The sequence below is a fragment of the Etheostoma cragini genome, chromosome 19 (genome assembly GCF_013103735.1).
Source record: "Etheostoma cragini isolate CJK2018 chromosome 19, CSU_Ecrag_1.0, whole genome shotgun sequence".
NCBI classification, from domain to species: Eukaryota; Metazoa; Chordata; class Actinopteri; order Perciformes; family Percidae; genus Etheostoma; species Etheostoma cragini.
This window is the reverse complement of record NC_048425.1, coordinates 13,900,004-13,909,900: the sequence shown is the minus strand read 5'-3', so window position 1 is coordinate 13,909,900 and position 9,897 is coordinate 13,900,004. Positions and strand designations below refer to the sequence as shown.

Below are 9,897 nucleotides of genomic sequence, written 5' to 3'. Positions count from 1 at the left end.
TGAGGCAGTTCTGAAGGCAAAAGGGGGTCCAACCCGTTGCTAGCATGGGGTACCTAATAAAGTGGCCGGTGAGTGTATGTTTAACATGAAAATCCGACTTAACGTTGTAGACGTGACAGAAAGTACAAAAAAAGAATAATATGTCCACATTAAGTATTAAGTTAGCCATAGTTCCAAGTTCATGTCTCCTTTCTCTGTCTTTCAGATGCACACAGAAGACAGCTAACTCGGAGGCTGTGTCGTGCCTCCTTGTGTAATGACAGTCTTAATGGAAAACAAAACTGGCTCTCTGGGGAGTGTGATGGTCAGGCTGGCCATTACAGAGTCACTCAATAGCAACTGATTGACTCGCTCCCCTGCTCCGTTATAAGCCTGTTAAGCTGCTACTCAGCGTCAAAGCGCTGCACTGAGCGCTCTCAGTAACGCTGGTCCTTGCCTTTTATAGGACACTGGATAAAGTGCTTACCATGATTTAGTAAAGCCAAATAGTTGAAGACCTCATTTGTGATTGCTGGAAATAGATATTCAATCAGAGAGGAGAAGGCACATCAACCTGGAGAGTGGTGAGAAAACTCAGGTAGGGTTCACATAGAGACTTTGGGTTTTGTCATTTGCTGACAATGGTGGTGGAGCGTACTCCATACATATAAAGGTGGACTAGTTAATGACCGCAACACGTCACATCATCCCCCTATTTCTTTCTATTTCTACTCCACTATATTTTACAGCTATGTCGTGCACTTCACACCCCACTGCATTTATCTAAGAACTGTAGTTATAAGGTAGATTAATTGATAAATAATTGATTTTAACATTAACGAAATGTGAAATGTTTCTAATATGCAACACATTGTTAAAGATTAACCAAGTGCTTCCCTGCCTTTGTGGTTTGTGGTCCTATAAAATATAAATTATCACTAAAAAAGCTAAAAATTAGAGCAGTATCCCAAAACAGAGCTTTCTTTTTTCCCATTAATCATCTCGCGACCCCTTACATGTATCTTGTGATAGATTTCGTAGTACATTTCACTGATCCAATCTTGGCCCTTTTACATCAAGTAGAATTTACAATAAAGGAATATTTTTTTCATTGTTGTATGCTTTAACTTGAGTTGAAGGATCTGAGTACTTGTTCCAACACTGGTTACTTTGACACTTGACTTTCATGTCAAACCAAGATGTCGTACATCCCTTTTCTTTAAATAGACTTCAAAGCCATATGCATGATCACAAAGGTGTTAAATCGACTCATTACAATGGCCAATTTAAAAACTATCGCCCTCATATATTAGCATGTATGTAGCATTGATAACTACCTTTTTAGCATTTTAGTGAAATACATATAGGCTATTTAATTATGCCATTCAAATACCATGACTGTGTTATCCTACATATTATTCCAATGCAGTGTAATTTACGTAATGCACCAAAATGACACAGAAGTGCTTCATAGATTCAAGCAGCAGATCCTTATTGAGTTGAGGTTCGGGGACAATATGGAAGCTTGCAGTAGTTGAACTCATTGCCATGACCCTGAAACCTTCTTCGGATAATGAAAGCTTTGTCACGTAGGGCGTCATTAGAAACCAGAAGGAGAGCAACTTATCATCAACAATGCTTGGGTACACCTTGGCTTTACAATGACCCTCACTTTGAATTGAATTCTGAAGTCTTATGTGTCAAGAAAATACTCTTTGCACCATTTCATCCATGTTCTTCCTTTTGACAAAACGCAGGACAAATGCATGTTTTGGTGCTGTATTTGAACCTGTTGTGGTGATCACGTGTACTGGCATGCCGCCTCTGTCAGCCACACACAGGTCCGATAACGTGAGAGACGCTCGCTGTTGCACTGAGCTATTATTTGCAGGCTGTTACCTTCTCCTCTGACATATCTCAGTGGCAAGTTGTTTAATCCCAGGAAAAACTGCTGAATACTTGTTTTTTCTGTTAAAATTAAAGCTATATCTTATTCCCTGTTACATAATGTTCATTTTCAGTCAGTTTATAGGTTTTTATGTTTGTATTTTATAGTCAGTCATATTTTTATCATGATCTACTTCACTGTTCAATCCCTTTTTCATTTTTGCACCATCATCATTGCACACAGTCTACAATAGTATCTATAGTATCTCTAATTATGGTCACTGCATTTCTGTGATTTGTGTGATATGTGTGTATATGTTTTTGTTGTGCTATGGTTGTCTTGCTACTGGATGCCTACAATTTCCATCAGGATTAATTAGGTGTCCATCCATCCCTCCATCTATCCAACTATCTATCATTTTCCACAAACAACAACGTCTTTGAAAATCTCAGGACAGCAGCTGCACCTGCAGTACTAGAGCCACCTTGTCAAGGCACCAACAATTAAATCACATTAAAGTCCGTTTAGTTCTGTATCTTGTTCATGCTTGTATATGTTCCTGCTAGTGCCGGGTGATCTTCTGTTTAAAGGTCACGCACAGTAGACTCACAAAATGGTTACTGTATAGTGTATAGACTGTATGCACAGTATACATTGATATCATACCAGATTTGGACACATAACTTAACACAAGAGGCTGTACTGGCCATAATGTGCACGAGGAAACATCTAGGCACACACATAGAGAGACAAACCGGCACACACATTCTTTCATCCCTTTCTCCATTTCCCCTGCTCCTGCTACCTTAGGGAATCTGAACACCTCCTGATGTGAGGCTTAGAAACAGTAATGCAATAGACAGTCAACTTATATTTCCCCAGCGAGACAGCCACAGCTAAAACTTCATATTCTTCAGCGACCACACAGCTGAGGGAGGAGATGGCTGCAGGACATCGAGACAAAGAGTCAAGGAGACAGACTCGAGAATAGGTAGATGAATAGATGTATATGCATCCTGTTGAGAAATATGTACATAATATTCTTTAATATTATAAGTTGAACTCACTAGCGGATGCCGTGGAAGGATTATTTATTTCTAGGAGAGAAGCAAGGCTAAAGACTGGGGTTAAGGGCTCTAGTAGAGGCAATCAATAGACCATGGAGCTCTCTCACTTGCTGGCTGTCGGGCTAGCCTGACCGGCTAATGACACCTAATCATATCAGTGGGAGGAAACTCTAACCACCGAGCTTGCCCTAAAATGGTGCATCCCATCAGTCTTGCAAGGAGGAAAGCAAAACAGAAAAAGTGAGGAGAGGGCCAGACAGAGATAGGGAGGGAGAGAGATGGAAAGATAATCAACTCGAGCTGAAGCATTCGTGAATAGATGAAGAAAGCAGACAAGCATTCTGGCTGTTTACACACACACACACACACACAAACACACAAACACACACAGGCAAGCAAACACATGACACACACACAGTCACAGATGTGATGCAGCTCACACTGTCCAGCAATATAGCATAGAGAAAGGCCAGAGAATTAATATTTATTGTTCAGTTCTGGAGAGAGTGTAATACCTTCTGCTGGCCACTTGGAGGACGTTACACAAACTGAGTGAGTGAGGCAATGAATGAAGTAATGTAAAATAAGTGTTAGAGTTTTTTAATAGGGGAGTTCTTTTGCATTATTTCTGAAACAATATGTATTTATTTATAATAATAATAATGTATAATTTATGCTGTTTATTGATCCCCAGTGGGGAAATTGCGATTTACACTGTTTTGTTAGAATCACTACACACACGCCGGAAATATACACACACACACACATGCTCGGGACCAATTCATGCACTTATGCCACACAACATAAGGTAGATGACATAAAATAGTCCCCAATTTCATAATTAAACAGAAATACATTTGGAAACACACACACACACACACACACACACACAGTATAAAGAGGGTACATCTCTACATGCTCATGCCAATACACATACACAGCAAGAGGAAGATGCAGAACTGAGATAGAAAAGTAATGTGACATTTTTTAAATAAATTGACAAAGAAGAAAACCCAATGCCCTGTGTGTGCAAAGTAATACAAGTACACACATTTCACTTTGGCCGCCATTACCAAAACATGGTAAAACTGATTCAGTGTGGAGCTGGGGTAGAGAATCTAAACTATGTTATCCAATGAGAACAAGCAGTGTGTGTCTGTGTGTGTGCACATGAAAAGCTTGCCTGTGTGAGGTTCAACAAAGCCCGATAGTGAGAAGGAGACGAGAGAAATGCCATGTGAGCCAGAAGCGTGGGACGCAAGGCGTCACATAATACTTGAGGACCTGCATTGGCAACAAAGAGGAACCAGGTGTAAAACACTCATGAATAAATATGGTGAGGGCTGGAATTGATCATTATTGCTGTATGGGGGAGGTGCAAAAACAACAACAAGGATGACTAGAGGACCTGCAATTTGATGAGTGGTATTGAAGCATGGAAGGATCCTTATGAGACGCTTTCTATTGTCACTCTCAGCTATTTTTGCCTGTATTGTCTAATTACTGCCATTTCTTTGGTTTTGGTTTATTTATGGATATAGAAAGACAAAAGGATCCAAGGGATAACATGTTTTTTTTCCAGCATGGTCCCTGATGGAAGAGAACAGGACATACAACACATACACATACAGGCCTTCTAAGGATAAAAAAAAAAAAATGTTTTCCCCAAAACAAATTGCTACATAATTTCCTTGCTTTACATTATGAATTGTGATTGGATTGTGCTTACGTGTTGCTTTGTAAATATTGTATTATAACATATTTGTATGCTATTCCGTCTCTGCCTTAGATTTGTCTTGTCATACATAGTTATGAAGCAATTCACAAATAGTAAAACGTGTGCCCCTTCTCTCGAATATAGCAGATAAATATACTGTATATAGAGTGCACCACATATACATTTTTTGTCCTGCTGTACAAAAGCTCGTGATATGCTCCTGGGCTCATGTCTCATACTGTGATGTAAGGCCAGGGAACAAAAGGTTGTCTTTCTTGCCTCTGCTGAGGACTGGAGCAGCACGGTGCTTAATTGGGCCTCTGATCAGAGAGGGATCTGGGCTGCGGGACCCGTAGCTCCCAGCAACACCGTCATCCCAGGAACGCCAGGGTGTTGCTCCTGTCTGTCTTGATAAACGACCTCTACCTTCGACTCCTCCCATGAGTCCTGCCAAGTACCTCGCTGGAGCAGGCGCAAATCGAAAGTGCATACACTCACAAAAGCTTGCAGACATCCACAAAATGTCTTGCATGTTAGAGGACACATACATACAGCCATGCAGCTGGGTTTAATGAGTAGTCTTATGAAGCAGTACCTCTGTTTGAATCAAAAGAGAAGGCCATCGCTGATGGAACAAACACAAGGACGTGCACACTCTGGTGGACATTAATCATCCTGTGATTGCCACTCATATTAAATATAGATGACCCGAAGTACACCTGTTGTAAGGCCTTTGTGGGAACAAGAAAAAAAAACAAGCGTCGCAATGCATATTCCCATGCAGCCTTATTTTGGCGTTGGTCAGCACCATGTCTGTGTGCTGTTATTTAATCTCAGGCTCCAGTAATACATGTGATTCCTTTACGCTGATGCTCTCAGCTTGTAGTTTGGGCGCCAGGGAGCCGAGGCAATAAGCGAATCAGAAAGTCAGAGAGCTCTCTTTGGAGCAATCAAGGGACCCACGATGGAACGTGGAAGCAGTAATTGCGCTGGAGGCGTCGCATTGATATTCCGTCCACTTGCTGTCTATGTGGAACTCCCAAAGTTTCCAGGGAATCTTAAAGTTTTATTTGATCTTATCTTTACCTTACATTATACTACCTATAAACTGTGCAATGCACAATGTACCATTAGTCTGCTGTGTCTTCATTCCAGTGTGTGCAGGTGTGCATTTCAGTGTGTGTGTGTGTGTGTGTGTGTGTGTGTGTGTGTGTGTGTGATGGCAACAATGCAAGAAAAGGAGACAAGAAAGGAGATGGCATCACTACGGTGGCATCTAACTATACATTGTTTTAACCAGTCAATGGAAGAATACAAACACTACAAATGTCAGTAGCTAGCTTACGTTCCAATAACAAGACAAAGCCTTGGCACAACTGAAAGAAGTAGGGACGCAAGTGTTCAGACAGTAGCGGGGAGCATTCAGGCAATGTGGAAGCCACGGTGTTTGTCATGAAACACTTAACATGCCACACATCCATTAAACACACCCTGCATCGGGGTAAAGGCGAAGAGCCTTCATCTATTACGGTGCATGCCAGCTCCTCCACCTCCTCCCTTCTCTTCTATCCCCTCATTGCTAATTATCCAGAAGATGGATTACATCATGGGATCTAATAGAGAGAAGCACCATTACACAAAGCCACCCCTCAAACACACACACACACACACACACACACACATATACATACACACTACACCCTAGCCCTGACAAAATCACTCAGCCGATCTGCCCATTTGGTTCCACATTCATATTAACAAAATAGGGAGGGGTCCCTCATTATCATCAGTCAAAAATATGAGCAATATTAGTCAGGCCTTCAAATTGTGAGGATAGATAGCATGCCATGGTAAGATAAGAAATGATAATAATACACATAATTGCATGACCTTTAAAACATGTACTGCTCAGATTGATATACTTAGTGCTAATGCATGGGGATTAAAATGTGCCCTGGTGTCTTGTTGTTTCAGAGAAGTGAAATTGACAGGCGCTATTGTTGGTACGGATCATGCCCGTTCTACTTCAACACTGCTCCCTAATACACTACACTAATCTGGTTAGTTGAAAATCACCAGAAAACTGCTGGAAAGAGGTGGGGGAAGAAAAGAAAAAATGAAGGTGCAAAGAGAACCAAGAACTTGTCTGTGAATGTTGGCAACTCTTAAAAAAAGCTTCTTTTTTTAAAACCTAATCCTCAACTCCTGTTGCCATGGTAACCGAGCGAGAGGGGGAAAAAAAATCAACATACAAAGACTCATTTGAAGCCAGGGTGTTGAGAAAAGTCACTACAGTTACACGCAAGACTGTGTTTTTTTTTTTTTTTTCTGTTTTTGATGCCCCAAGGCCAAAATACTCCTGCATGACGAGTTTTTACACTGACTTGTTTATCACATCCGAGGCAAAGGCAGAGTGTGTAATGTATCGTGTTTGCTCTGTGAGGTTGATAATTCATGCCGTAACTAGCTCTCCAAAAAAAAAAATCCTCTTGGAGGAATGCAGTCAAAGCTAAGCTGTTTGCTAGGAGTCTGCTCCATTGAAGATACAGCCTGTGTTGGGAAGTAGTCGCTGCGATCAACTCACCGTCACTTTGCACTTCACCCTCGCATCCTTTCACTCATCTATTATCTCTGGCTTTCTCTCTGTCTTCGTATCCCTACTTGTATTACTCCCTCCTCTTTGCTCCCCTTCACTGCCTCTCCGTCCTCTCCATCCCTCTAATCCCCTCTTCGTTCTCCTCCCAGATGAGGTGGTCTGGCCCTGGCCCTGGCTATTCCATTCCCTTCTAATCTCCGTCCCTCCATCCCCCCCCCACCACCACCACCACCACCTCCCCCCCTTTCCACCTAGCGCCTGATTTGCACACTTCATGAACCGGAACGTCTCGATGGCTGGTATTCCCCTTAGCATTTGCCCAGCGCGTCATCCCCGAGCTGTCGTGCCACCTTGAACACATCATCAGCCCTCACGACTGTGAAGACGAGCAGCATATGCACGCTCACCGGCCCCACTCCAAAATCATCACCGCGCGCTCGTCTTGCTTGCTCACACACATTCGCTCGCACACTTTGTGCCTCACAAAAGAGCCATTTGCTTCCTAAGTTGCTACGAGCCCGCGTGTGCATCCTGTCAGGGGACTAGATGTAAGTTTGACACTTGATGATGATCATCAAAACAGTCAGATATCTGCCGATGTGTTTGGGAGACGTAGCTGCCACTGCCTGTGTAGAACGTGTCTTCGGATGAAGAGAGACATTTATTCCCACACCTAATAGTGTTGAGACGAGTACCAAACGTCAAACCTTCACAACAAATTCCTCTTTCTTGATAGCACAAAAAGAAAGGATTTGATTGACTTAAAGTTGCAGATACGACCACATACTGTAGTCCCTTGAACGTATATACACCTCCCTAGAATCTCCCCCCGCATGAACCCCGACCAGTGACCTCTGGTGCTAATTCACCGGGAAGCCATTCACCAAGGACGCCAGTCCCCAGCGGGCTTAGGGCAGGACGCCTGCTTGCTTTTTTGTCACAGTGGGGAGTTTTGAGTCATTGTTCACTTGGCCTAAGCCTGTTTTGGCCAGGGAGAGTCTGGGTGATAGGATGCACTGGAGAATGATCCAAGGGCTGGCCTAATTTGTAATTACCTCCTGCAGTGTTCTGGAAGACTGCAGTTTGTGCTTGTCCAGGATGTGGATTATCCAGTGTACTGAGATGGCAGGGTCGTGTACACGCGTGTACACATGCACGGACAGGCGCGTCCACTCACACAACCACATGCTCCCTTAGCAAGAGTTTCCACAGCAGAGCACTTGCTTGACTGAAGCAGCCATGTTCTTAATTCGATTTCCCTGTCATGGTTTTGTTAAACTTTTAATCAAACCTCTGTGTGCTACCTTCATTCACTACACTGGATTACTTTTAATTGTATAAATTGAATTTGGATCTAAGAAAGAGAGAGAAGTAAACTCGGATCTAGTCAAGGCTACCAACTCGGCTGTTCTGCTGAAGCCTTTGAAGTAGACAACTCGAGCTGTAATTCACAGGATGCTTTTTCTTCATTAAATGAAGATGAATAAAGTTGTATAGAAGGAATTGAATCCAAATGCTCTGCCGACTGCCTATTCAATCCATGCGGCTTTTAAGCTGAATAGCTAAACCAATGTTTGTGTCATAAAACACTTAACCCTGTTATGTGTGTGAGTGTGTGTGCATAGAGGAGCTTTTGGAGTACAATAGCAGTTTTGTAAACTTGAATACATTTAGATTTTTGGTTTTCAACAAAATGCATGACTGCACTTTAAGAAATCTGTGAAAACCAATCATTTCTAATCAACAATACAAAGTGACAGTGAGTTATGTTTTCTTTTACACTGATGTAATTCAGAGGAAGGCAATGGCATCCCCCAGTAGACTTCCATAAGCACAAATATTGCCAGAGAGAACAAAATAACTGAGGCGGAAAAGAGCAATACTTCCTGGCAGGGTTGACTTCACACATAAGAAGATGCATGATGCTGTTTTGGCCCTGACCCACATGGTGGGACTGACCCACCGACAATAGTCGTCTACACTGGACGTGACTGTGTCAGGGTGAGAGTGGGATGAAAGGCGCGAACTACCAGAGCATGCAGGAACCTAGGTGTGTTTCACGGAAGTGTAGGACTCTGCCAACTGGCTCCTCGCTCCCACTGAGAGGGCTTTGTGACCCAAACTAGGAGCCAAATCCGCCGTGTCACAGTGGGAGAGCTGGAGAAAGAGAGAGACCTGGATAGAGGAAGGGCACGATTATGGCGAAGAAAAAAAGTGTTAAAGTGTTGTTGTCAGGAGTGATTGACTCCTAGCTTTTAAATTTCCACGTATTTTGGAGTATCAATTAACCCTCCTGGTGTCCTTGGGTCAAATTTGGCCCATTTTCAAAAGGTTTCTATATTAGAAATTTGGGTTTCTTGCAACCAAATTGTAGAAGTAAAGTAAGTAATTAAAGTAAAATAAACAATCAGTACACCACTGTCATTACATTTGGTTTGAATCAATTTTGTAGCACTGGGGGAAAAAAGGCTAAAAGAAGGCTAAAAAAAATTGAAAAAAATTTCAGAAAAAGCTTCAAAAATATAGACCAAAAACAACAAAAATGTGAAGAGGCGCATGAACAACATGGATAAAAACATCGCAAAAGTTGCAAAAACGTCAGAAAAATGACAAGTGTCAAAGACATCCAAATAGTTTTCATTTTAAATGT

At 42.2% G+C, this 9,897-nt stretch overlaps 1 protein-coding gene and 1 long non-coding RNA gene across 45 annotated transcripts in view; one reads left to right on the top strand and one right to left on the bottom strand.

Moving 5' to 3' along the window:
• LOC117934726 overlaps positions 1-9,135 on the top strand; it is an 18,342-nt gene extending 9,207 nt beyond the window's left edge. Inside the window, exons 2-3 of the long non-coding RNA XR_004654559.1 lie at positions 8,345-8,347; positions 9,123-9,135. This is a non-coding gene — a long non-coding RNA (uncharacterized LOC117934726). The remainder of the gene's footprint in view (positions 1-8,344; positions 8,348-9,122) is intronic.
• The window catches only part of LOC117934721 (receptor-type tyrosine-protein phosphatase delta-like), a 362,606-nt gene that overhangs the window by 276,139 nt on the left and 76,570 nt on the right, over positions 1-9,897 (bottom strand). The gene's annotated exons all lie outside the window — the stretch shown is intronic.